This window comes from Marmota monax, unplaced genomic scaffold, assembly GCF_021218885.2.
Source record: "Marmota monax isolate L192 unplaced genomic scaffold, Marmota_monax_Labrador192_F-V1.1 WCK01_AAM20220418_F8-fsc00098, whole genome shotgun sequence".
Lineage (NCBI taxonomy): Eukaryota > Metazoa > Chordata > Mammalia > Rodentia > Sciuridae > Marmota > Marmota monax.
The window spans coordinates 2,949,049-2,976,238 of NW_026694639.1; positions in this window are offsets into that span (position 1 = coordinate 2,949,049).

Below are 27,190 nucleotides of genomic sequence, written 5' to 3' on the forward strand. Positions count from 1 at the left end.
AGTTCCGAGCGTGATAAAACTCTTTCCAGTACACAAAGCTCATTTATTCTATTGCTTATTGGACACCCCTATCTGAAAGTCGAACAGACATCACAAACTTAAACCTAGGTACAGCAAAATTCTAAACTTCGCCTCCTCACATTGATTTTCTTCATCTTCCCCAACTCAGTGGAGGAGTTTCATTATTCCAACTGCTCAAGTCAACCATCCTGTGGGAATACTTGATGGCCTTTTTGTTTCTCCGCCCTCTGCTTTCCTACCTCCAATCTACCAGCTGATTCTGTGGGATCTAGCTTCAAAAGAAATTGGTAATTGAACTATTTCTCACCCCGTCCTGGTTTAAGCCACCAACAGTTCTTGCCTGGTGTAGTGTGATTTTTCTCTCACCTGGTCTACTTCTACTCCTGTTTTTTCATTGTCTGTTCTTATAGCAGACAGAACAATTTTTTAATTACAAAATTTGAATCAGGATTGTGGCTCAGCAGTGGAGTGCTCACCTAACACTGGCGGGACTCAGGTTCAATCCTTAGCACCACATAAAAATAAAGGCATTGTGTTGTGTCCATGTACACCTAAAAAATAAATATTTTTTTTAAAAAATTTCAATCATTTCAAACATCTGCTCAAAACTTTCAACTGACTTTCCAAGTCCCTAGGTTAAAGCCAAAGTTCTTCCCTAGTCTAATGTCTTTCCTCAGCTTGCCCTTGCTTCCTCTCTGACTTTATTAGTCTCTATTATCCCTTTCTCTCTTACCTTTGCAGTCACATTGGCCTCTGTTTTTCCTCAAATAAGTTGAGCAAATTGCTACCACAAGGCCTTTGAACTTCCTTTTCTGTCTTTCTGAAATGTTCCCTTTCCAGTTTACTAATATGGTTTCCTCCCTCAGTTATTCAGGTTTCTGCTTAATTGACTTTACCTTTAATTACTGTGCAAAACAGCAAGCACCCCACATCTATTACTCAAGCTACCTGTCCCTGTTTTATTTCACTTTATAACACATTTATTGCTATGGTACATATTTGTCATTTGCCTACATATTGTCTAGGTGGAAGTTCCATGAGAACAAGCACTCTGACTTCATTCCATGTTGTATCCTCAGTCCCAAGAGCAGTGTCTAGTTTGTGGTTGATGTCTAGTAAATAATTGTTGAATAAATGAATGAGGAAATGAGGGATGAAAATACTTTAGGGATGACTGGTAAAGGTTCATTTTTTTTTTCAAGTCATCAGGAGCCATTTAAAAATATTTGATGTCCAAAGAGGAGAGATTATGTCCTTTGTTAAAGAGAGCATCCTAGGAGATTAAACAGAAAATGGAACATGTCACAGGAAATTAGTCACAAAACAAAACAAAACAATAAATCAGTAATCTTGACTAATCTTCCCCTTTCCTGATTAGGAATGAGAAGGGAAGTGGGCGGGAAGGAGGCTTCAGAGGCTCACATCTTGAGGAGCCAGAGCTAACTGCAGGGAGGAGACACAGAACCAGCAGTCTGTGACATCTGTCACCTCGTCATCCTCATTGCCCACATCAATAACCTCCTGAGCCTTTTGTATCTTGTCAGGAAGTGGAAAAATTATAAGCTGTGGCCTCTGATCTCCAGGAAGTCCTAATATAATAATGGAAATTCACTTTGATGATCAGAAGGGTTTTAGTCTGTTTCACTCTATTATAATGGAAAACCACAAACTGGGTAACCAGAGACTCATTTGTCACAATTCTGTGGATTGGAAACTACAAATACCGGCATATGGTGAAGGTTGATTTTTGCTTCCGAGATGGTGCCTTGAACGCTAGATCTTCTGAAAGGGAGGCACGTGTGTTCTTCCATGGAGAAGGTGGGAGGGCAGCGAGAAATGAGCTACTCTCCTTTGATTCCTGTTATAAAGGTTCCTAATCCCATTCACAAAGACAGAGCTTTGTGGCCTGATCACCTTCCAGAGGCCACATCACCTCTCAATTCTACTGTGTTGGGGATTAAATTTCAATATGTATTTTTTTTTTATTTATTTATTTTTTAATTTTTTATTGTGGGTTGTTCAAAACATTACAAATTTCTTGACATATCATATTCCACACTTTGATTCAAGTGGGTTATGAACTCCCACCTTCACCCCATACACAGATTGCAGAATCACATCAGTTACACATCCATTGATTTACAAATTGCCATACTAGTGTCTGTTGTGCTCCGCTGCCTTTCCCATCCTCCACCCTCCCCCCTCCCCACCTCTCCCCTCCCCTCCCCTCCTCTCTCTCTACCCCCTCCACTGTATAACCCTGAGGGTCTCCTTCCATTACCGTGCAATTTCCCTTCTCTCTCCCTTTCCCTCCCACCTCTCATCCCTGTTAAATGTTAATCTTCTTCTCCTGCTCTTCGTCCCTACTCTGTTCTTAGTTACTTTCCTTATATCAAAGAAGACATTTGGCATTTGTTTTTTAGGGATTGGCTAGCTTCACTTAGCATAATCTGCTCTAATGCCATCCATTTCCCTGTAAATTCTATGATTTTGTCATTTTTTAATACAGAGTAATACTCCATTGTGTATAAATGCCACATTTTTTTTATCCATTCATCTATTGAAGGGCATCTAGGTTGGTTCCACAGTCTTGCTATTGTGAACTGTGCTGCTATGAACATCGATGTAGCAGTGTCCCTGTAGCATGCTCTTTTTAGGTCTTTAGGGAATAGACCAAGAAGGGGAATAGCTGGGTCAAATGGTGGCTCCATTCCCAGCTTTCGAAGAAATCTCCATACTGCTTTCCAAATTGGCTGCACCAATTTGCAGTCCCACCAGCAATGTACAAGTGTACCCTTTTCCCCACATCCTCGCCAGCAGTTGTTGTTGTTTGACTTCCTAATGGCTGCCAATCTTACTGGAGTGAGATGGTATCTTAGGGTGGTTTTGATTTGCATTTCTCTGACTGCTAGAGATGTTGAGCATTTTTTCATGTACTTGTTGATTGACTGTATGTCCTCCTCTGAGAAGTGTCTGTTCAGGTCCTTGGCCCATTTGTTGATTGGGTTGTTTGTTCTCTTATTGTCTAATTTTTTGAGTTCTTTGTATACTCTGGATATTAGGGCTCTATCTGAAGTGTGAGGAGTAAAGATTTGTTCCCAGGATGTAGGCTCCCTATTTACCTCTCTTATTGTTTCTTTTGCTGAGAAAAAACTTTTTAGTTTGAGTAAGTCCCATTTGTTGATTCTAGTTATTAACTTTTGTGCTATGGGTGTCCTATTGAGGAATTTGGAGCCCGACCCCACCGAATGTAGATCGTAGCCAACTTTTTCTTCTATCAGACGGCGCGTCTCTGATTTGATATCAAGCTCCTTGATCCATTTTGAATTAACTTTTGTGCATGGCGAGAGAAAGGGATTCAGTTTCATTTTGTTGCATATGGATTTCCAGTTTTCCCAGCACCATTTGTTGAAGATGCTATCCTTCCTCCATTGCATGCTTTTAGCCCCTTTATCAAATATAAGATAGTTGTAGTTTTGTGGATTGGTTTCTGTGTCCTCTATTCTGTACCATTGGTCCACCCGCCTGTTTTGGTACCAGTACCATGCTGTTTTTGTTACTATTGCTCTGTAGTATAGTTTGAAGTCTGGTATCGCTATACCGCCTAATTCACACTTCTTGCTTAGCATTGTTTTTGCTATTCTGGGTCTTTTATTTTTCCATATGAATTTCATGATTGCTTTCTCTATTTCTACAAGAAATGCCGTTGGGATTTTGATTGGCATTGCATTAAACCTATAGAGAACTTTTGGTAATATCGCCATTTTGATGATGTTAGTTCTGCCTATCCATGAACAGGGTATATTTTTCCATCTTCTAAGATCTTCTTCTATTTCTCTCTTTAGGGTTCTGTAGTTTTCATTGTATAAGTCTTTCACCTCTTTTGTTAGGTTGATTCCCAAGTATTTTATTTTTTTTGAAGACATTTTGAATGGAGTGGTTGTCCTCATTTCCATTTCAGAGGATTTGTCGCTGATATACAGGAATGCCTTTGATTTATGCGTGTTGATTTTAAATCCTGCCACTTTGCTGAATTCATTTATTAGCTCTAATAGTTTCTTTGTAGAGCCTTTTGGGTCTGCTAGGTATAGAATCATATCATCTGCAAATAGTGATAATTTAAGTTCTTCTTTTCCTATTTTTATGCCTTTAATTTCTTTCGTCTGTCTAATTGCTCTGGCCAGTGTTTCGAGAACTATGTTGAAGAGAAGTGGAGAGAGAGGGCATCCCTGTCTTGTTCCAGATTTTAGAGGGAATGCCTTCAGTTTTTCTCCATTCAGAATGATGCTAGCCTGAGGCTTAGCATAGATTGCTTTTACAATATTGAGGTATGTTCCTGTTATCCCTAGTTTTTCTAGAGTTTTGAACATAAAGGGATGCTGTACTTTGTCGAATGCTTTTTCCGCATCTATCGAGATGATCATATGGTTCTTATTTTTAAGTCTATTGATGTGGTGAATAACATTTATTGATTTCCGTATATTGAACCAGCCTTGCATCCCAGGGATGAATCCTACTTGATCATGGTGTACAATTTTTTTGATATGTTTTTGTATCCGATTCACCAGAATTTTATTGAGGATTTTTGCATCTAGGTTCATTAGAGATATTGGTCTGTAGTTTTCTTTCTTTGAAGTGTCTTTGTCTGGTTCAGGTATCAGGGTGATGTTGGCCTCATAGAATGAATTTGGAAGTTCTCCCTCCTTTTCTATTTCCTGAAGTAGCTTGAAAAGTATTGGTATTAGTTCTTCTTTAAAGGTTTTGTAAAATTCTGCTGTATACCCATCTGGACCTGGGCTTTTCTTAGTTGGTAGTCTTTTTATGGTTTCTTCTATTTCCTCAATTGATATTGGTCTGTTTAGGTTTTCTATATCCTCCTGACTCAATCTGGGCAGATCATATGACTTAAGAAATTTATCTATGCCTTCACTATCTTCTAATTTATTGGAGTATAAGGATTCAAAATAGTTTTTGATTATCTTCTGTATTTCTGAAGTGTCTGTTGTGATATTGCCTTTTTCATCCCGTATGCTAGTAATTTGAGTTCTCTCTCTTCTTCTCTTCGCTAGCATCGCTAAGGGTCTGTCGATTTTGTTTATTTTTTCAAAGAACCAACTTTTAGTTTTGTCAATTTTTTCAATTGTTTCTTTTGTTTCGATTTCATTAATTTCAGCTCTGATTTTCATTATTTCTTGCCTTCTACTTCTTTTGCTGTTGTTTTGCTCTTCTTTTTCAAGGATTTTGAGATGAAGTATGAGATCATTTATTTGTTGGTTTTTTCTTTTTTTAAGGAATGAACTCCAAGCAATGAATTTTCCTCTTAGAACTGCTTTCAATGTGTCCCATAGATTCCGATATGTTGTGTCTGTGTTTTCATTTATCTCTAAGAATTTTTTAATTTCCTCCTTGATGTCTTCTATAACCCATTGATCATTCAGTAACCTATTGTTCATTCTCCAATTGATGTATGCTTTTTCCTTCCTTCTTTTATCGTTGATTTTCAGTTTCATTCCATTATGATCAGAGAAGATGCATGGTATTATCTCTACTCCTTTATATTGTCTAAGAGTTGCCCTGTGACATAATATATGATCTATTTTTGAGAAGGATCCATGTGCTGCTGAGAAAAAAGTGTAACTGCTTGATGTTGGGTGGTATACTCTATATATGTCAATTAGGTCTAGGTTATTAATAGTGTTATTGAGTTCTATAGTTTCCTTATTCAACTTTTGTTTGGAAGATCTGTCCAGTGGCGAGAGAGGTGTGTTGAAGTCTCCCATGATTATGGTGTGGTGGTCTATTAGACTCTTGAACTTGAGAAGACTTTGTTTGAGGAACATAGCTGCACCATTGTTTGGGGCATAGATATTTATGATTGTTATGTCTTGTTGGTGTATGGTTCCCTTAAGCAGTATGTAGTGTCCCTCTTTATCTCTTTTGATTAACTTTGGCTTGAAATCTATTTTATTTGATATGAGTATGGACACGCCTGCTTGTTTCCGAAGTCCATATGAGTGATATGATTTTTCCTAACCTTTCACCTTCAGCCTATGTATGTCTTTTCCTATCAAATGCGTCTCCTGTAGGCAGCATATTGTTGGGTCTTGTTTTGTGATCCATTCTACTAGCCTGTGTCTCTTAATTGGTGAGTTTAAGCCATTAACATTTAGGGTTATTATTGAGATATGGGTTGTTCTTCCAGCCATATTTGTTTATTTCTGTTACTAAACATTGTTTGTTTTCCTCTTTGATTATTCCCCCCGCCCTTTACTGTCCTACCTCCCACTGTTGGTTTTCATTGTTATTTTCCATTTCCTCTTCCTGTAATGCTTTGGTGAGGATGAAGAGATGGTTTTCTAGCTGCGAATTCTTTAAACTTTTGTTTATCGTGGAAGGTTTTAATTTCATCCTCCATCCTGAAGCTTAATTTCGCTGGATACACAATTCTTGGTTGGAACCCATTTTCTTTCAGTGTTTGAAATATGTTATTCCAGGATCTTCTAGCTTTCAGAGTCTGTGTTGAAAGATCAGCTGTTATCCTGATTGGCTTACCCCTAAATGTAATCTGCTTCCTTTCTCTTGTAGCTTTTAAAATTCTCTCCTTATTCTGTATGTTGGGCATCTTCATTATAATGTGTCTAGGTGTGGATCTCTTATGATTTTGCACATTCGGCGTCCTGTAGGCTTCTAGGATTTGGGATTCTGTCTCATTCTTCAAGTCTGGGAAGTTTTCTTGTATTATTTCATTGAATAGACTGCTCATTCCTTTGGTTTGGAGCTCTGTACCTTCCTGTATCCCAATGACTCTTAAGTTTGGTCTCTTAATGTTAGCCCATATTTCTTGGATGTTCTGCTCATGGTTTCTTAACAGTCTTGCTGAGCTGTCTATGTTCTTTTCCAGTTGAAATACTTTGTCTTCATTGTCTGATGTTCTATCTTCTAAGTGTTCTACTCTGCTGGTAGTATTCTCCATTGAGTTTTTAAGTTGGTTTATTGCTTCCTGCATTTCTAGGATTTCTGATTGCTTGTTTTTTATAACCTCTATCTCCCTGTATAGTTGATCCTTTGCTTCCTGGATTTGTTTGCATAATTCGTTGTCGAAGTGATCTTTCATTGTCTGATTTTGCTGTTTAATGTCTTCCTTGATACTCCAGATCATCTGAAGCATGTATATCCTGAATTCTTTATCTGACATTCCATCTGCTGCAGCTGTTACCTCTTCTAAAGTTGCGTTGACCTGCATTGCTTGTGGTCCTTTCTTTCCTTGTCTTTTCATACTGCTTGCGTATCTTTCCTGCAGGTGCGGGCGGCGGCTCTGCTCTCTCCTTATTCCAATTGGGGTGTCGTGGCTACCACGCCGGCAGGTTACTGGGCCTGTTCTGGGAGCTGGCGGCGGCTCTGTTCTGCCCCTACTCCAATTGGGGTGACGAGTGTACCACGCCGGCAGGCCACCGGGCCTGATCCGCCGGTCCGTTGCAGGTTTGCCTACCCTGCAGGCGCGGGCGGCAGCTCTACTCTGCCCCTACTCCAAATGGGGTGACGTGTCTGTCGTACCGGCAGGCCACTGGGCCTGTCCCGCTGGTCGGTCACAGATCTGCCCACCTTTCGGGCATGGGTGGAGGCTCTGTTCTGCCCCTACTCCAATTGGGGTGTCGTGACTACCCTGCCTGCAGGACGCTGGGCCTGTTCCTGGCAAGGGAGGCGACTCTGCTCTGTCACTACTCCAATTAGGGTGGTGTTTGTACCACGCTGACAGGCTCCTGGGCCTGATCCGCCGGTCTGTTGTAGGTCTGCCTACCTTGAAGGCGCGGGCGGCGGATCTGCCCTGCCCCTCCTACCATGCCTGCGGACCCCTTGGCCTGATCTGCAGGTTGATCACTGGTCTGCTCACCCTGCGGGCACGGGTGGCGGTTCCACTCCGCCCCCACTCCAATTGGGGTCACGTGACCACCACACTGGCAGGGCCTAATCCGGGCATGGGAGAAGGATCTGCTCTGCCCCTACTCCAGTTGGGGTGACGTGTGTACCACACTGGCAGGCCACTGGGCCTGACCCGCCAGGCTGTCACAGGTCTGTTTACCTTGCAAGCGCGAAGGGCGGCTCTGCCCTGCCCCTCCTACCACGCCCATGTACTACTGGGTCGTGGGTCTGCCCACCTGGCGGGTGTGGGTGGCGGCTCCGCTCCGCCCCCTCTCCAATTGGGGTCATGCGGTCACCACACTGGCGAGCCGCTGGGCCTGCTCCGGGGGCTGGCGGCGGCCCGGCTCCTCCCCTCTGGCTCGAGGACAAATTGAGGATACTAGGGTGACTGAGCCTCACCCCCCTTACCAGGAGACCAACTGCTTATGTCACCGCTGGTATTGATGAAGATCTCTCCTCCACCGCTTTCTGATGACATCACATCTCTGCCATGTTGGTATCCTATGCGAATGGCAGCATTTCGTTCCCCTTGCCAGGCAACCCAAGCAAGGGGTGAGTCCTGACCGGCCCTCAGCAGGACCCGGACCGAGACGCAGTTTCCGCGGGCTCCTAGCCCCGGTCCAGGGATGTTCCGGGAGCCGGAACTCGGCCTCTCCGTGCTCGGTGTGAGCTCCTATAAGTGTAAGCTCCAAGAAGCAGTCCCCGCGGGCTCAGTTCCGGGAGCCGGAATTCGGCTGCTTAGTGCTTGGTGTATGCTCTGATAGTAGCAGGGTCCAAGAAGCAGCCTCCGCAGGCTCCGCAGCCCTGAGCCAGGGCGGTTCCGGGACGGTTCCGGGAGCCGGAACTCGGCTGCCCCGCGCTCGGTGTTCACTCCGATAAGATCAGATTCTAAGAAGCACCCAGGCTCTGAACCCTAGCAATCTGCCTGAAGCCGCAGGCGAATTGCAGCCTGAAATTACCTGTTCTATGGCTGAATGAGCTGCGGTCAGTCGAAAACAGGTATGGTGACGTCAGTTTACCAACATGGTGGCTGCTGGCCTCCTCTGTGGTCTGACCGGTGTGGAGAACCGAGATGGACCGCTTCCTTCCCCCGTCTCGAACCCAGAATTCAGCCCTGAGTGCGGTGCTTGCGCGGCTGGCAGAAACTGCAGCACTGTAACCCTGCGTCTCTATCCCAGCGCGCGTTGCAGACTCTAGCCGCGGGGCGATTTGCTGAATAAGCAGTGTTACCCTCCGTGCGACAAACCTCTCGCGTTTGAGTCCCCGTAGCCGATCCTCGTGCGATGGAAATCCTTCCTCCAGGTTCTGGCGCACCCCACTATTGCTGGAAATTCCTAACAAGATATCCTTTAGCCGTCCTGACTTGTCATACTCCCACACAGTGAAGCAGCACACAGGGGTAATGCACTCCCCTCGCCGCCATCTTCCAGTTTCAATATGTATTTTGAAGGGGACAGAAACATTCATATCTTTTCTTCTTCTTAAATTCATGCTCTTCTCACATGGAAAATCCATGACTTCCACCTCCATAGACCCAGGAGTCTTAATTTGTCCCAATATCAACTCAAAAGTCTAAAATCCAAAGTCTTAGGCTGGGGATGTAACTCAGTGGTAGACAGCTTGCCTCGCATGAATAACGTTGTATGTTGGATCCCCAGCACATCAAAAATAAAAAGTAAGATTCTGAGTCACATCTAAATCAGATGTGGGTGAGACTCCAGGTATGACATTCCAATGTAAGTTTCTCTCCAGATGTGAGCAAGTCTGTGAAATCAGACAAGTCATATGTTTACAAAGTTCAGTGGTGAGACAGACATAGAATAGACAGTGCCATTCCCAGAGAGACAAATAAGAAAGAAGGAAGGAGTAACTGGCTCTAAGTAAATCCCAACCTCAACAGGACAATCATTAAATCTTAAGAGTTGGAATCTTTGATTCCATGTCCCACCTCCTGGACATCCTGGGGTAGAAGAAGTTGTGACAGTCCTCTTCCCATAACTTTGCTGGACACAGCAACATGTCATGCACTGAAATCTCATACCTGTGGCTCTTCCAGACTGCTGGTCATACAGTTTTGGAGTCTTGGGGGCATTCTGGCTCCCATGGTTCCAGTGAGCATTGCCTAGTGCTTCTGTGATAGCTCTGCTCCTGCAACAGATCCTGCCTGGGTCCTGAGGCTGATTGAGGAAGCCCTGACTTCATGGATTTCACACACTGCATACCTGAGAAATTAGCACCATGTGGATGTCACCAAAGCCCACAGCTTGCACCCCCCAGAGTGAGTGGTACCCCAAGTCACGCCTGGGTCCACCTTAACCAGGGCATGGGAAAGACCACTGCACTGGAAAGTGGGGAGCAGAGATCTAGGTAGTGCGCTCCAAGGTCACAGGGGCCACCCGAGTCCCTCCAGTTTCTTGGGAATGGCTGTGTCAAGGCCCTGTTTTGGGTGCTCCAGTCTCCAAGAGCTCTGAAATGCCTTCAGAAGCATTCTGTCCTTAAATGGCGCCTGGCTTCCTTCTAGCCACACTAATCTCCTTATCAAACTTGCCCACACCCTTATTTTTTTTTCCTGATCCCTTTTTATTCTTTATATGACCAGGCTGAGAATTTTCCAAACCTTTCCATTCTACTTTCCTTTTAGTTATAAACTCCATTTTTAAATCATCTGTCTCTTCTGGCATTTTGCTGTAAGTAGCAACCTGAGCATTTTGCTGCTAATAGATTTCTTGTGCTAAATATCACTACCTTCCACAAAATCCTGGACACAGACATGATTCAGCCAGGATCCGTGCTATTTCATAACAAGGATGGCCCTTTTTCTTCAATTTCCAGTACCTTGTTCCTCATCTATAATACCTCATCAGGAAAGCCTTTCCTGTCCATGTTTCTATCTCCATTCTATTCACAATCCCTGAAGAAAGCTCTAAGAATGAGATTTTCCTTACGGATCTTTTCTGCTGCACCCTCGCCAGGATCAGTCATGGCCAGGTGGGCTCTTTCCAGCACTTACTGCAAAATGGTTGCAACCTCTACTCCTTTCCCAGTTCTAACACTGCTGCTTTATTTTTAGGTATCTGTTATGACACCATCTTTTTCTTTTTTTATTATTTATTTTTATTTATTACATGCATGACAATAGTGGAATGCATTACAATCATGATCATTCACAGCACAATTTTTCATAACTCTGAATATAGAGTATGTTCATGCCAAATTATGCCATTATACATGAGCTCTCCTTTTTTTGGATTACAATTCTTAATGCACCTTTATACCACAATTCATCATATCTCTGTTTGTATATAAGGTATGTTGACACCAAATTCGCATCTTCATACATGTATTTTGTATAATGATGAGGGTCTCCTTTCACCATCCATGCTATTCCCCTTCTCCCTCCCTTTCCCTCCCACCCCTATTCCCTACACCACCTTTTTCTTAGCTGCTAATTTCTGTTTTAGTCTGAGTTCTCCAGAGAGACAGATCTTTCAGGTGTATATGGAGTGATGTGCGTGTGTTTCAGTCAGCTTTTGTACTGCTGAGACTAAAAGACCTTGTCAACCAGCACAACTACAGAGGAGGAAAGGCTCACAGTTTCAGAGCTCTAAATCCTTGGACAGCTGACTCCACTCCTTGGAGCTCAACGTGAGGCAGGACATCTTGGCAGAAGAGTGTGGCAAAGGGAAGCAGCTCACATGGTGATCAGAAAGCAGAGAGCAGACTCCACTTGCAGATATGAATCTATAACCCAAAGTGACGCCCCAATTCCCATCCCCTCCAGCCACACCCCACCACTTTAGTTCCCACTCAGTTAATCCCTATCTGGGGATTCATTCACTGATTGGGCTAAGACTCTCACAACCCAATCATTTATCCTCTGAACCTTATTGCATTGTCTTCCATGTGCACTTTGTGGGGACACCACATCTAAACTATAACAGCATGAGAAGAGATTTATTAGGGGAATTGGCTCAATGATATGGAGGCTGAGGGGTCCTTTGGTAGGCCATCTTCAGGCTGGAGAACCAGGGAAGCCGATAATCTGACTGAGTCCAAGTCCAAAGGCCTTAGAACCAGGAAAGCCAATGGCATATCTCTGTGTCTGGGGGCCACTGTTACGAGTCCCAGAGTCCAGAGATTGGAGGATTTAGAATTCTGATGTCAGAGATCAGGAAAAGAAAGGTGTTTTGGCTCTGGACAAGAGAGAATTCCCCCTTCTCCTGTTTTTTTGTTCCATCTAGGCCCTCAAAATCCTGGACACACAATCGGGAGATGCATTTTGAGAACATTTAGTCAATCAATTCACCCACTAGTCTTCTCTGGAAACAACCTCACAGACACACCCCAGGCAGTGCAACCATTCTTCTTTTGGTAGTTGTTGGTCCCAAGTGTTGTTGTTGTTGTTGTTGTTTAAGTTTTTTTTCTTTTTAGTTATGCATGACAGTAGAGTATAATTTGACTTATTTATACAAACATGGAGTACATCTTATTCTAATTAGGGTCCCAGTATTATTTTCATCCCTCCTCCCTCCATTCATTCCCCTTTGTCTTATCTACTGAGCTTCCATCCCTCGCCCACCCCCACACACACTTTGTGTGTTAGCACCCACATATCAGAGAAAACATCCAACCTTTGGTTTGGGGGAGTTGGCTTATTTTGCTTAGACTACTAGTTTCCAGATCCATACATTTTCCAGCCAATACCATAAAGTCATTCTTTTATTGCTGAGTAATACTCCAATGTGTACATATACCACATTTTCTTCATCCATTAATCTGTTGAAGGGCCCCTAGGTGAGTTCCATAGCTTAGCTATTGTTTATTGTGCTGCTATAAACATTGATGTGACTGCATCACTATAGTATGCTGATTTTAGGTCTTTTGGGTATATTTTAAACCACCTGGATTTCCCTTTTAGCAGAAGAGGGCCAGGCTTAATGCCTACTGAGGGCTTGGGAATAAATAATGCTGGACCAGCTGGGTATTCCTTAATCCAGTCAAGTTTACACCCCAATCAATACAGTGCTTTAAAAAAAACGATTTAGTATTTTTTTTTTCTTCCTGTTGCTTTGGTACCCACTGACCAGGGCAGTAACAAAAGGAAACTTCACAGCAATTATACTCAATGTCCTTCTTGGTGTTTTTTTATAGAGGTTCACATGTTAGGTGCTAAATGGCTTTGTTCAGTAAAGTATGACAGAAGCAAGATGGCTAAAATGACCAACCTTTAGAGCGGGCTGTATCATGGAACAAATTGGAAAAGGAAAGGATTGCTTTAAATTCTAGTGATTCCAGTTTAGAACTTGGATGCCCATCGAGTGAGAAAGAGAAGTCATGCTTAATTTTGAGTGGTAGGCAGTATCAATAGAAAATATTTTTCCAGAACAAAGGATAAGACTGACAGTAGCAATAAAATGTAAGGCAGAGTGTGGGCAGTAATTACTGAACTTCACAAGGAGTTAAAGTTAATTCAGCCTTTATCCCTCCCAGGGCTCAAAGCAACACTCAGGAGCAAGCAGCTAAGACTGCATCAAGTGCATCCTAGGTTAATTAGCATGTGGGCATGATATATTTGGTTATATCCCGGGCCACCAACCATACCCTAAATAATAATCCTGTCATCTCTGAGGAGACTTGGGAGCAAACCACAAAGGCACCATAAATGACAGTCATTAGGTATTCATGCAGGAAGCCCCATTGCTCCTATGTCCTTGGAAGTCTGTTCTTCACGTGGCTGATCTAGCGAGACAGTTACACCGCAGCCCTGCAATCTCTGTGGCTTTCTTAGATGTTTCTTCTTTTATCAGACTTGAGTCATTGACAATGAAAAAAAAAAAAAATATATATATATATATATATATATATATATATATATATATATTCTGAGATATACATATATCTCAGAAGAGACAACTCTGAAAAATAAAATACTTCAGAATGACATCAATACAATTAGCAGCTTCTAAACGACAAGTGGAAATGAATGAACTATGGCCAGCAAAACAAAGAAACAGGGAGTGCCTATTCAGTTGATGGATTAAGCGGTTGCTCCTCTTCAAACTATTATGTTTTGGCCAGAGTAAAGTTCTTAATGAGTAATTTCAAGTATCCTTGAAGTGAATATACCCAAAGGAAAAGGCTTCAAAACATATTTTTTTCAGAAGGAGCAATTGGTCCTGAGTGGTTTCTTCAAAATCATTTGCAAGTTAACTGCTTGCCTGGGGTGTACACACACACACACACACACACACACACACACCAGAACACCTGTGTTACACAGGGTTCTTCAGGCTTCAAAGATCAGATACATATTAGGTTAGTTCAGATGATGAGGATTTAATGAAGGCTATTTAGCTTAAAATGGGAATAAATTATCCAAATTTACATTTAAAATCCCTTTCTATGGATACTATTTCCCTCAAGTTAACCAGGTTAGAAGTCTTCGATCCCTATTTATTCTTAACTGTCATTTCTAATGATACCTTACCATCAAATTTCTTCCTATTATAATGATTCCTTAACCAGTCTCCCAGGATTCAGTCTTTCTACATCCTGATCTCTTGTGTGTGACTCTATTAGATGAATATTATCAAATTATGGCTCTGATTATGAACTCAAGAAATTTCTGAGTGATGTTATGTGTGGATCTTGATCTCAACACTAAGGAAACAAGAATGAACAAGATGAAAATTCTGCAATTCAGGAGCTTCCTATGGAGTGGGTAGGAGAAAGATGCCAGCAATAGTTACGATAAAATGCGCTATAATTAGAGATAATAATAGATATTATGAAATGTTTAAATATATGCCACTGGGTTTAAACAGGTTCTTATTTAACCTTTCAATAAACGTATAAAGTAAGTGTTACTAGATGAAAACATTATCTTAATTTTAAATATTTTGTGATACAAACTAGCAAACACAATTTCAAACAGTTTTTAGTAACAACCAGTGTGTTGTAAAACTGGAATGTGAACTTTTAACTATGACACACCCATAAAGTTCTGTTTCGGAAGACCCTTGAGATTATAGCCCTTATCAGTCTGAAGATGAGAAGCAGGACTCCAGGCTCCTCCTGCAGGTCCCATGCCCCTGGGAAATTGTTCTCACCACTGATTTTGGAACTCTGGAGTGTTTGCTAGATGTTCTGAGGTTTGCAGGCTAATGTGTCAGACTTGATTGACCGTCTTTGTCTTTATAAACCTGGAATCCAAGTCACTCATCCATTTACAGGATTTACGATGAAACCTGAAACAAAGCGGGCTTGACTTTTATTTCTGTTAAGTGATATACACCAGAATTATAAGACGACGTAGAACTGGTCTTCAGAAAAGAAGCTTAGCCACATGCATGTGTGTGAAGTTAAAGAGGCCAAAAATAATTTCCAGTGGTTTCTGCCAAATGGCTGACTGAATTGAGGCAGACCGCCACCTCCAATAAGCATACTGAAATGCTAGATAAAACACCAACAATGAAATTTGAAACCAAAGCCAAATAGAAACAAAGGGAAATCTCTAGGAGCCAAAAACAAAGGGAGAACTCTGTGGCAGCAGGGCAGGAGGGTGAAATAGACCTGACACAGAGACAGACTGAGGGTGGGAGTGGTGGGGCATCAGTGTGAAATCCAGATGCTACAGGGATAAAGTGGCTCCTGGTGGTGGCAGGCAGGCGGGGTGTGTTGTCACCCTGGACATAAGGCCTGGAGCAAGGTGCTGAGGTTCCTGCTGTCAGTACACATGGGTCCACTTGGGACAGTGAATAGAAACTGAGACTCCCATTTTAAGCCAGGACGGTCAGAAGGACACCCTGTTAGCAAAAGCAGGTCAGAGAGCTCTGCCCACCTCCACCTCTATTGTCTTCTGCCTGAGCTCCAGAGGGAAGGATTTGAAGAAGGTGTGTAGTTCTTCCAAGAGAAATCAAAACCCAAAGTGTTTGCCACACGAAGATAAAATAAAAATAAATAAATAAATGGAAGGAAGGATAAAAAAAAAACAGAGTAGGCTGATTTGAGGGAAAGAGGGGGGAAAAAAGGTAAAATTTATACAAGTAAAAACACAATATTTTCCAGCTTTGATGATGTATAACTTAAAATAATTAATTTATTCACTATGTGCAATGTGATAATTATATATATATATGTGTGTGTGTGTGTGTGTGTGTGTTTATATACACACATATGTGATTTCCTCAATGAAGTTGACACATCACCACACAAAATTACCTTTCTTTGTGTGCATGTGTGTGTTAAGAACACCTAAGATCTACTCTCTGAGCAAATTTCAAATATAAAGGACAGTATTATTGAGTTACGATGCTCTATATTAGATCTTCAGAACTTATTCATTTTGTAACTGGAACTTTGTACTTTTGAGCAGTGATACTGATTAGACTCGCCTAGAATGACCACCAGCTCTGCTAAGTTTACTGGGCGTTTCCTAGTTTGATGGAAAGTCCTGAGTTCCAGGAATTGCCTTAGTCCTGCACAAAAGACTCAGTGGGTCACATTTTAGAGGAAAGCACAGATTTTTACATCTTAACATCTCAACGGCCATAATACTTCATAGGATGCGGGTGCTTCACAAAAGCTATGGGTCAGGCAGCAGCATCCAGGACTCGTCATTGCCGGTGCGTGGGTAAAGTTGGCCACATGTAGAGGTAGTCATCATCTAAAGTGTCTTTTAAAACGTAACATAATGTTTGACATTGAAATGAAAAGTTGTACAAATGTGGGAAATGATGACAGGTTAAAAATATATAGTGAAGCAAATGGTCTTTGTTGAAAGGATGACTGCAATTCCTTTTTCCCCCAAATAAGTAAAGTATTTACAGATAGTGCATTTACTCAGAAAAACAAATTTACACTAATGAAGAAATGCTTGATTATAAATGTCTAAAATTAATGACAAGCATCCAAATTAAGACAAGAGAAGAATGTTAACATAAAGTTGAATATAATAAGATAATAGAAAAGAGAGTACATAAATAAAGGATAAGCATAGTCATATGTTAATTTTCTAAAAAAATAACTAAAAATTTTTGATGATTATCTGGCAAAAGTGATTAAAAAAAAAAGAAATCAAGTTGTAAATAAATGAGTTGGAGATAACCCCACCTTTTTGGGGGGCATTTTTGAGATATTACATTGATTTTCTTTTCTGATGGTTGATGTTCACAATAAATCAATAGATTTTCTAAAATTGAACCAACTATACTTCTTTCACTAATGGAATAAATCAAACTCAGTTATTATATATGTATATTTGTAAAATACTATTACCACTAGGTAGAGAAAATTTTCCCAAATAAAACCAAATAAACCCCTCTAAGAATATCATAAGGATGATATTTGACTTCATTAAAATTAAGGAGTTTAGTTCTTCAAAAGACAGCATGCAAAGTGAAAAAAGCAAGCTTCATATTTGGAAAAGAAACTTCTATAACATAATTTGAAATATTAGTGTCCACATATAAAAGAACTGACTCAATAAGAAGAATAACTTGATTTAATTATGAGAAATTACACAAGCAGTATTTAAAAGAGAAGGAAACACAAAGGTCTGACAAACTTATGAAGAGTTGTTCAACTTCATTAATAATCAAGACAATGAAAACTAAAATGATAATAAGATACTGTTTCATACCAACCAGAGTGCTGAAAATGGAAAGGTCTCAAAATATCAACTGATGTTAGATAAGTTTAACAATAGAAGTATAATACGTTGCTGCTGGTGGGAGTGAAACTTAGAATAATTCTTTAGAAACTGGTTAGCATTTTTCTTTTTTTAAGTTTTTATTTGTTCTTTTAAGTTACGCATGACAGGAGAATGTATTTTGACATATCATGCATATATGTATAACTTCCCATTCTTGTGGTTGTACAGGGTGTAGAGCTACATTGATTGCACATTCACATAAGCACATAGAAAGTTGTGTCCAACTCATTTTACTGTCTTTTCTATGCCCATCCTCCACTCCCTTCATTCCCCTTAGTCTAATACAATGAACTTCTATTCTTCCCGCCCCCCCCCTGCTTTATTGAATGTTAGCATCCACATATCAGAGAGAACATTTGGCTTTTTTTGTGGGGGGGAGTTTTGGGGGGACTGGCTTATTTCACAGCATGATAGTCTCCAGTTCTATCCATTTACTGGCAAATACCATCATTTTATTATTTTTTTTATTTATATATAACAGCGGAATGCATTACAATTCTTATTACACATATAGAACACAATTTTTCATATCTCTGGTTGTATACAAAGTATATTGACACCAATTTGTGTCTTCATACATGTACTTTGGGTAATGATGACCATCACATTCCACCATTATTTCTTACCTTATGCCTCCTCCCTTTCCCTCCCACCCCTCTGTCCTATCTAGAGTTCGTCTATTCCTCCAATGCTCCCCCTCCCTACCCCACTATGAATCAGCCTCCTTATATCAGAGAAAACATTCTGAATTTTGTTATTCTTTATGGCTGAGTAATATTCCATTGTGTATACATTCCACATTTTCTTTATCCATTCATCTGTTAAAGGACACCATGGTTGGTTCCATAGCTTAGCTATTGTGAATAAAGCTTCTATAAGCATTGATGTGGCTACATCACTGTAGTATGCTGTTGAGAATTTTCTAGTAAAGTTGAAGATATATATATATATATTTTTTTTTTTTCACACACACATATGTATATATGTATATATATAAACATGTATGTATATACATATATATGTACAATATATGTATGTGTGTGTGTGTGTATATATATATATATATATATATATATATATATATATATATTGTCCAAGAGAACATATATAAAATTGTTTATTGAAACACTATTTAAAATAGAAGTCTTAAAATATCAGAAGTTAGCAATAGTGGGTTCGATAAATATATTTTAGTAAACTTACACAATCCAACAATAGCCATAAAATTGCATGAACTACAACCATATTCTCTACTACCATGAATGACTCTCAAATGAATAATATTAAGCAAGAGAAGTAAGTCTCTGAGAAATGGAAACATTTTGCTTCTTTCTATAAAAGATAAAAACAATATTCTGCTTAGGATCTGAGCATTTATTTAAAAAAGAAAAGAGGCTTCTCCCAGAGAAGGGTGTAGAAGATCTGGGCTCACAGATGAATACACATTGGTAATGCTTTTTTCATATATTTGGTTTATGGATACATTAAGGTTTTGTTTTTAATTCTTTTACTGCTTAAATATATTACACACTTTCTTTTAGTGTGCTATATGCTTCACAATGTATACCTTATGATACATTGTGTATAGAGATATACAGTATCTTTGTAAAATATCATACATTTGCATAAACCTAAGCCTATAATATTTCTGGAAATAAATGTAGGAGAAAAATATGTGTGACTTTGGGTTGGGAAAAGATTTCTTAGAAACAGCACTAAAAGCATGGTCCATACAATGAACATGTCAATAAATTGGATGTCATCAAAATTTAAAACTTCTTTAAAATACAACATGAATAGGAAGAAAGGGTAAGTCATATATTGGGAGAAAATTATTGCAAAGCATATATGTGATAAAAAACAACAACTTGTATTTGGAAAACTTAAAAACTCCCAAAGATCCACAGTGAGAAAACAACCCAACTAAAACATGGACAAAGAATTTGAACATAAACATAAAGAAACCAGATAGATACTTTTAAAAGCATAGAAAAATATGTTCAACATCATTATTCATCAGAGAAATATAGACTAAACCTCTTCTGAGGTTTAATCCACTTACTACATATTTTTTGAAAATGGGTACATTTAAAAAGTTGAGTGGGGTGTGGTGGCATACATCTGTAATCTTAGTAGCTCAGGAGGGTGAGGCAGGAGGATCACAAAGACAGCCTCAGCAACTTAGGGAGGCCCTAAACAACTTTATGAGATACTGTTCCAAAATAAAAAATAAGGAATAGGGATGTGGCTTAGTGGTTAAGTGTCCCTGGGTTCAATCCCTGGTGCACAAAAAAAAAAAAAAAAAGGCGTGGGGGGTTGTTGAACTCTATGAAGGGTTGCCCAGCATATGGAAGGACTGGGACTCAGAATGAATATGGATATAGCCAAGCCACTTTGGAAAACAGTTGCACAAATTCTCAAAATTAAATATATATCTTTGACATTACTTAAACAATTCCCTCTTGGCATTTATCACAAAGAAATGATGTACGAACCTAGAAAACCTGTATATCAATGTTCATAGCAGCATTATTAGTAATAGGCACAAACTGAAAATAGCCCAAATGATCATCAATAGGTTTATGGATTGAAAAAACAATCCTTTGTATGTCCACCAAATGAAATGTTACTCTGGGTTAGAAAAAAATAAGAATAAACGATTGCTCTAGGCAACAACATGAATGAATCCAAAAACTAACACTGAATAAAGAAGCCAGACAAAGAGGAAGACATACTGTTTGATTCCATGTATATAAAATTCTTGGAAATACAAACTATTGTACTAAGACAGAAAGCAGATCATGGCCTGCTACGAGTCGAGTTGTGAGAGTGATCATTTCACAGTGTCAGAACATCAGATTTTACGCACTGGATATGTGAAATGCATCATTTATTAACAAAATCCCCATAAAATCTGCTAAAAACCATGGGGTGAAGTTTAACTTTATTACATCTTCCAACATATATATTAGAAAAGAAAATCATTAAAATTGATAAGCTAATTTTCAACTCAAAAACAGTGGGAAAAACAGTAGAGCAAATCTAAAGACAGCAGAAAGAAGAAGATAATAAATGAGAGCAAAAAATAATGAAATATAAAATAAAGAAATATAGAAATGACTAATGTGACAAAAATCTTGATCCCAAAGAATCTGATGGGATAGACAATCATTGGGAAGATCAGAATGACCAAAATAGTGAAAGAGAAAGAGAGAGAGAGAGAGAGAGAGAGAGAGAGAGAGAGAGAGAGAGAGAGAGAGTTTCAGTGTACATAGTATAAAATATTTAACTTTACAGAATATTTCCATTTCTAATTTTATGCCAAAGGATTTGAAAACTTGGATAAAATGACTAAGTTTCTCAGAAAATAATAATTCATAGAAATATCTCAAGCAGAAATTGAAAACTTAAAAGGCCTATAACCATTTATAAAACTTGGATCAGTAGCCAAAGTACACCCATGAAATATTATCAGACCCAGGTGGTATTGCAGAAGAACTTACCAAAATTTGCTTCATGAACAATTTTTTCCTATATTAAACAAATGATATCAAAAAATAGAAAAAGTAGAAATATTCCATAACTTGTTTTTATGCCATGGTAACTTTTAAAACTAAAACTTGACAAAAAAGGGGTAAGAAAGTACATTTATAGTCTAAAATTACATAATTAGAGAAAAAAAACATATTCAATTACATATTAGCAAACTGCTTCCAAATTTTCCTTTTCATTAGAATTTTAAAAAAAGAAAAATTCTTTAGTCTGTTAAAGGGTATTTGCCAAAAGTCTGTAGTATGCCTCATATTTAATAGTGAAATAGTTGAAGTTCTTTCAAGCTAAGCCAAAACAAGCAAATATGCTTGTTGTCACCATTTCTGTCCACTTTGTTTTTGAGTCTTAGTTAGTATAATTAATAAATTAAAAAATGAAGAAAGAAGATAGTAGAATGTAATGTTTATTTTACTATAATTGATATGTGTGTAGTCAGCTTTCCATCACTGTGACAAAACACCTGAGAAAAAACAACTTAAAGGAGGAAAGATCTACTTGGGCTCCTGGTTTCAGAGGTTTCAGTCCATGCTGGGCCAGCTCCATTGCTTTGGGTCTGAGGTGAGCCAAAACATCATAGTATAAGAGCATGGGAAAGGAAAATGGTTAGCTGAGAGCAGCCAAGAAGCAGAGAAAGACAGACAGAAAGGGCCCAGCCCAAGATATAGTTCCCAAGAGCACACTGCTAAAGAATCACGGCCTTCAATAAAGTCCCACCTCCTTCAGTTTCCACCACCTCCCAATAGTCCATTGAGCTATGAATCCATCAACAGAGTAGTGGATTAATGAGATCAGAGCCCTCATGAGCCAATCACTTCCCCCAAACCCAGCCTCTGAACACCACTGCACTGGGAACCAAGCCTTCAACATGAGCCTTTGGGGGACATTCCAGACCCAAATCATAATAATGTAGAAATATCTAAAGTTCCACTTTTATACTAATAAATAGAATTGAAAGTATTCAATCAAAAATCAGGCTCACTATATAGCAATTAATGTAACAAATACTATAAGTAGATAAAAAAAGATAAAAGGAATGATAAAAATAGTCATGAAAGATATATATTGCTTCTAAAATAAAAAATTCATCTCAATCACTATTTTTTTAATTGCAGGGAGGTAAACAATTTTCTCTACATAAAATTCAGACTTATTTTAATCAAGCTAATTAGGAGGAAGTGGTATTGGAAATAAATAAAAAGATATGAAAGTGAGTATAAAACCAACCCCCAAACACACAGAAAGAGTATCATGACCATTCTCAAGATGATTCTGGCACAGTTGATTTTCCATACCAGGAAATAACAACAACAAACATATCCATTGCTCACAATGTGTGCAAAATGAAGTTCAAGTACACGAAAGTCTTAAATTTGGAAAACTAATTTTTAAGCTTTAGGAGATAATGTAAAAGAATACATATATAACCTTACGTTTAAAGAGGAATCCTTAAATACACACAAACCATAAGGGGAAAGATTGGTAGAATTTCATACAAAAAATTAAAGACTGCTGTTAGAGTCTGTAAACAAGTCAGGATGGCGCCTGGCATTTTGCCAGGGGGAGTGGTTTGTGAGGTGGCGCCAGCAAGCCATTAAGTGTGGAGATTTCTTATTGGTTGACTGCTGTATCTAGTTTATGTTAATTAAGATAAGCTGTGTGGAATGTATAAATACCTCTGTTGTCCTACAATAAACGGCTCCCACTCCTGCTGTATCAATGTACACAAGTTGCTCATCACCCCCCCCCCCCCCGTTATTTTGCTGCAGCCGGACTTCGGCAGACTGCATACCAGTTTTATAGTCATACTAAAAAGCACAGCAAAATTTTAGAATTAGTGTGTTATGGTTTGGATGTGAGGAGTCCCCCAAAAGCTTATGCATGAGACAATGCAAGACAGTTCAGAGAAGAAATGACTGGGTTGTAAGAGCCTTAACCCAATCTGTGAATAATTTCCCTGATGTGATTAAATGAGTGGTAACTGGAGGAGGTGGGGTGTGGCTGGAGGAGATGGTTCAGAGGGCAGGGGGCGAGGGGGGGATGGCTTTGGGGTATATATTTGTATATGGTGAGTGGAGTTTCTCTCTGCTTCCAGATCATCATGTGAGCTACTTCCCTCTGCCACACTCTCAGGAGCTAGCAAAACCATGATGTTGGACCTCAGCTTGAGCCCAGAGGAATGGAACCTGCTGGCCATGGACTGAGACATCTGAAACTGTGAGCCCCCAAATAAATTTTTCCTCCTCTAAAATTGTTCTGGTTGGGTCATTTAGTCACAGCAGTGAAAAAGCTGACTAAAACATAGCAATAACATTTGGAATACAGATAACCAAATGTGACATGATTATTCTACTGATGACCAAAGATTGAATTTGTGCTCAAAGGGCATTGTATAAAATGTTGCAGGGTGTGAGTGAAGGACCCGCTGGGGATCCTATTTCCTGGTCCCTGCAGCAAAGAGGGGTCATGTGAGTACTTCAGCAAGTGGGATTAAATGGAAGTGAAGTATGTAACTTCCAGGTTGAAATGGTTTTGAAGTGGGTATGCCTTTCCCCTTATCTCTCTTTCCTATTCACTCTCTGAATGGGGTCCCAGAAGAGAAGCATAGATAGCACAATAGAAAATATATGATGGGTTGTTCTGACCCACTGAGCTATTTGAGCTTTTTCTAGTATAACCATCAGCATTACCTTATTACCTACCTTGACAATTTGTATTATTTAAAAATATAGAGCAAAAATTGGTAAGAAAAACAACCCAATAGAAAATCTGCACAGATGAGCTGACAAATGGCAGCAAAGAAATTTGCAAATAGACTTGACCTCACTATAATTAGAAATTGAGAAGTTAAGTAAGAACATACAGTTTTATAATCATCAGACTGCAATGGTTTACAAATCTGTAATAACAAGTCAGAATCAGATTGTGGGGAATTGGGAATTCCTGTACTGTATTAGAGAGAATCTTAACATTGCTCAACTATTGTCAAGAGCAAATTAGAAAAACTGAGTATAACTGAAGAAGATTGTGACCCCAGGACCTGCTCACACCATTTTTAATATATATCACAGAGAACCCCTCATTTATGGCATTACGAATGCTTGCAAAAAAAGAAAACTTAGAAATAAGCTAGATCTGTAAAGACTAGAAGAAGGATGACTGTATTGTGTCTTTCAAAATGGAATTGGTACAGCAGGGTAACAAATGAATTAAATTTATAAATATAAATTTAAATAAATCTTAACAGGTTAATATTTATCCAGATCAAAGTATGTTGAAATGTAGTATCATTTAAATTTTAAAATGCTGTATTTTGCTTAAGGTTACATTAAGTGTACATTATTAAAATTCCAAAAATACTTAGAGAACATTACAATTCCAGAATAGTGGTCATTCTGGGTAGGGAGGATAGAGAATGGAATCATAAAGAAATATTCAGGAGGCTCTAAAAATCTTAACAATATTTTATTATTAAAAGAATCTGAGATAGCTGCATGCGGTGGTGCACACCTATAATCCCAGTGGCTTGGAAGGCTGAGACAGGATTGTGAGTTCAAAGCCAGCCTCAGCAAAAGTGAGGTACTAAGCAACTCAGTGAGATCCTGTCTCTAAATAAAATACAAAATTGGGCTGGGGATGTGTATCAGTGGTTGAGTGCCCCTGAGTTCAATCCCTGGTATCAAAAAACAAAAGCAGAAACAAAACACAGAATCTGAGATAAATGTGATAAAATACCAAGAATTCCTAAGATAAAGTGTTATGAGCAAGTGTTCATTAAATCAGCCTCTGTATTACTTGCCGATGCATTTGAAATATTTAAAAATTTTATAAAATTATAGAAGCAACCAATTGTGATCTTATTTGGTATGGATCACAAAAATCTGAGATATTGAGTCATGCTATAAGTAAAACGTGGAAACAATATGGAAATCAGCTGGTTTCCTTGACTTTCTTTTTAAACTTGTGACAAACCTTAGTCCAGCTGGCTACCTCTGATATGTCCGCTCCTCTCTGATTAGTGTTGGATGGTCATTTGTAAGAGCTTTAGAGGAAAAAAAGTCTGAATGAAGCACTTGAAAGCCTTTAAACTGATTTGGATTATAGGGTGACAAGGTGGACAATTATGCTTTATTAATCCTGACTCTAGCCTGCCCCAGCAATCCTACTTAAGATGAAGAAATTACTTTTTTTAAAAAAAATTCAACAGCTTCTTTTGATGACTATTTGTTTTACATAGAAAGAAGAGGTGCATGTCCTTTTTAAAAAATTAAAGTGCAAGAACAGAAAAATGGGAAATGTGAATAGCCACATGCCTTCTCGTTCAACTCTCAACTCCCACCTTTCAATGGAAATCTGAGAGTATTGCATGAAGATAATTTTTTCCTCACTGAGATGAGAAAAGGTGATCACCATTTTCTGGAAAATAATAGCAATTTTTAAAATCCCATGTAGTTAACAGTTCTCTCAAATGGTTTTACTTCACCCTGCTAGTTATCATTTTTTACCTGTATGACTCGAAGCAATTGATAGCAAATGTGTTATGCTATTACCTGGGCTGCATACTCAGCCTGAATTTTTTCAAATGATATTCAACAATGCATTTGGTGTGTGTTCACGCTTTGTATAAAAATCCCTCTATAGTAAATCTCACATACGTCCTTCATTTTGTGTAATATTATCCTTCTCTTGTCTGGTATCAGAGATACTCAGACAAATTGCTCTTACATGTTTCTAGAAGTAAATGTTATTATTATTGTTATAGTTGTAAAGATTTTTTTTTTTTGCTATTATTTGTTTGTGATACTAAGGATTTAACCCAGGAGTGCTCTACCACTGATGAGTTATATCCCCAGCATCTTTTGTTTTTCACTTTTTGAGACAGGATCTCACTAAATTGCTAAGACTGGCATTGAACTTGCAATCCTCCTGCCTCAGCCTCCCCAGTCACTGGGATTATAGTTGTGTGCCACCTCACCTCACTATTATTGGTATTTTTTAAAGATCTAATTTAAGCATATCTACCATAGGCCCAACCTGTGGGACTATAACCTTTTATCTTCCTGATTGCCTATAAAAATAACTACAGTCACCAGTTGAGTATCTTCAATAGCAGACATATTATATATGTCTTAGAGCAAAACTTCTGTAAGGAAGTTATTATTCCAATTTACCAGAAGAACCAACTAAAACTTCCATTTCCAGCACACCATTGCTCAGTCTTAAAAACAACGCTGTCTGATGCAGAGACTGAAATGGTGGTTTTCCATGTCTGATGGGCACACGTTACTTGGAGACCTGTCAAAAGGCGCCAGTTTTTGAAATGTGGATTTGCATGCAGGAGAGTATTTTAAGCAGTGCTCTGGGCAACAACCCATAGGAGGTGGGAAAGCAGGACTGGACTGAGGGAGAGTGTGAACTGTGAGGGCTTTTGCAAAAACACTTCCCCTATTCCAGAGGAAAGTGGGATCTTTCAAGACACCTCCTGCAGCCTCAGTGGGGGAAAGCAGCTGGACCTTTATACCTTGACGTTGGCGGGTCTTTGGAAGCAGGCTGCTGCAGGGAAGGCAGTTTCCTTCTGATGGGAAGAGACTCAGGGGCCAGCTGCCAGCAGCCAGGGGCATGACTGCCTGGGTCCTTCAGGTTTGATCTGGATGACATTCCCCAGCAGAGGTATTCAAGTCCTTGGGAGATTGAAAAGTTGCTGACGACTTGGCACGGCCATCCACCAGGGACCCTGAGGACCAGGCGTACCCTTTAAGAAAACTGAAGTGAACCACTGAGCACAGAGCAGAATGACCCTGCCTTTCCTCCTACTGTGTCACAGTTTACAAAAAGACTTTTCTGTTCATTATTTTATTTGAGACTTAAAATGCCCCTCGGAGATGCTGCAATTAAAGGTTGGGAGATTGAGGCTTAGAGACTGAGGGGTCCAAATCTCTCTCTCTCTCTCTCTCTCTCTCTCTCTCTCTCTCTCTCTCTCTCACACAC